This window comes from Papio anubis, unplaced genomic scaffold (assembly GCF_008728515.1).
Source record: "Papio anubis isolate 15944 unplaced genomic scaffold, Panubis1.0 scaffold4215, whole genome shotgun sequence".
Lineage (NCBI taxonomy): Eukaryota > Metazoa > Chordata > Mammalia > Primates > Cercopithecidae > Papio > Papio anubis.
Window position 1 is genome coordinate 1 of NW_022164386.1, and position 2,160 is coordinate 2,160.

General features: G+C 48.6%; 1 pseudogene across 1 annotated transcript; it reads left to right on the plus strand.

Moving 5' to 3' along the window:
• The first annotated feature begins 1,538 nt into the window (after positions 1 to 1,538).
• Positions 1,539 to 2,154, plus strand: LOC116273167 (annotated as a pseudogene). Its single transcript, XR_004181630.1, has one exon. The product of XR_004181630.1 is annotated as a nuclease-sensitive element-binding protein 1 pseudogene (transcript).
• The last annotated feature ends 6 nt before the right edge of the window (positions 2,155 to 2,160 follow it).

Genomic DNA, 2,160 nt, shown 5'->3' on the forward strand with positions numbered 1-2,160 from the left:
TTATTATTAGTAGCAGAGACAGGATCTCACTATGCTGCTGAGACTGGCCTTGAACTCCTGGCCTCCTCTAGTGAGCCTCCTGCCTTGGCCTCCCAAAGAGCTGGGATTACAGACCTGAGCCGTCATGTCAGGCCTCCACCATGCTTTTCAGGGGCCTTTCTTGGTGAAGCTCCTAAATCTAGTTAATGCTCAAAAGTGAGCAAAACCCAACTTGCTCAAAATTACAGATATTCTTTGGGTGGTTTTGTGAGGGGAACGGAAAATGACTTTTTATAGCGATAGGAGTCAAGATGGCAAAAATGATATTAAGGCTTAATACCAACGCCATGGGCTGCTTTTCTTCCCCCAGTAGAGTTCATATTATTTAATTAAGATAAAATAGAAAATCTCTTTCCTATATTCCTGACTCCCCAGGCCTTGAATGAAGAAAGTATTTCTCAGGCTGGGTTTTTTGTTTGTTTTTTCTACTACTTTGGGTATCTTCTGTCTCAGGCTGTGGGTTTTTGTTTTTTATTTTTATTTTTCTCTGCTTCTTTGGGTATCTTCTGTTGTCCCAAGACATGTCTGGAAACTTAAATTGATTTTCACCCAACCTAAAATAAGCTCCGCAGCTCTGGATCGCGGACTGACCATGACTAAGCGCCCACCGCCACATCACGCTCTGCCACACACCAAGAGTGACTCATTGTCTTCGTCACAGGTTGTGGCTTCTGCAGGGCCTGGTGCCTGGTGGAGCTGAGTGTACTGGGAAGTCCAGGTGCATCCTGAGGGTGGGCTGGATGCGAAAGCGGCGTCCTTTTTGCCTGTGGTGACGTGAACATCAATACAGTATTTATAGAAAGTTCACAGAAATTTAGTAAGTTTCAACCTTTCCAATCCTAGTGAGAAAAGCTAGTGTTTAGTGACTCTGTTATGTGGCAGGCCCTCAGTGATCCTGGGCACTGACTTATCCCCACTTTACACATGAGCAAGGGATGCCCGAGGTGTACCGGCTTCCCTGAGTTCACAGAGCTCCCTTCACTGGTGTCCTTCTCGTGCCCAGCACCACGCCTGGCGCTTGACAGGAACGCAAGCGTTTGCTGCCTGCCTCCCGCCTGGACTCTCCACTGAGGAGCAGGAAACCAGGGGTTCTAGCTGTCTTCTTCATTCATGAAGTCCTTTAGAGGAATTCAACCCTCTCTAATCAAAAGTTTCCAATATCCTCAGGTCAATGCGTATAAACTGTTAAGACTTCAAGATTAGTACCTTCAAACCGAAGTCAGAAGTGTGAGGTTTCAATTGACTGGACATGCATTAGGTCAATGACACACATATTTATTGGACACCAGGCTTGAGCCCCACATGGGCACCTTTGGTGTCTGAAGCAATATTCCTTGGGTGGTTTTGTGAGGGGAACAGAAAATGACTTTTTATAGCGATAGGAGTCAAGATGGCAAAAATGATATTAAAGCTTAATACCAGTGTGATGGGCTGCTTTTCTTCCCCCAGTAGAGTTCATATTATTTAATTATAAGATAAAATTGAGAGTTCGATCGGTAGCGGGAGCGGACCCCAGAGAGCCCTGAGCAGCCCCACCGCCGCCGCCGGCCTAGTTACCATCACACCCCGGGAGGAGCCGCAGCCGGCCCCAGTCACCATCACCGCAACCATGAGCAGCAAGGCCCAGACCCAGCAGCTGCCCGCCGCCCCCGCCCTCAGCGCCGCCTACACCAAGCCTGGCACTAGGGGCAGCGGCGCAGGGAGCGGTGGCCCAGGAGGCCTCACATCGGCGGGGCCTGCCGGCGGGGACAAGAAGGTCATGGCAAGGAAGGTTTTGGGAACAGTAAAATGGTTCAATGTAAGGAACGGATATGGTTTCATCAACAGGAATGACACCAAGGAAGATGTATTTGTACACCAGACTGCCATAAAGAAGAATAACCCCAGGAAGTACCTTCGCAGTGTAGATGGAGACTGTGGAGTTTGATGTTGTTGAAGGAGAAAAGGGTGCAGAAGCAGCAAATGTTACAGGTCCTGGTGGTGTTCCAGTTCAAGGCAGTAAATATGCAGCAGACTTAACCATTATAGACGCTATCCACGTCCTAGGGGTCCCTCCACGCAATTACCAGCAAAATTACCAGAATAGTGAGAGTGGGGAAAAGAACGAGGGATCGGAGAGTG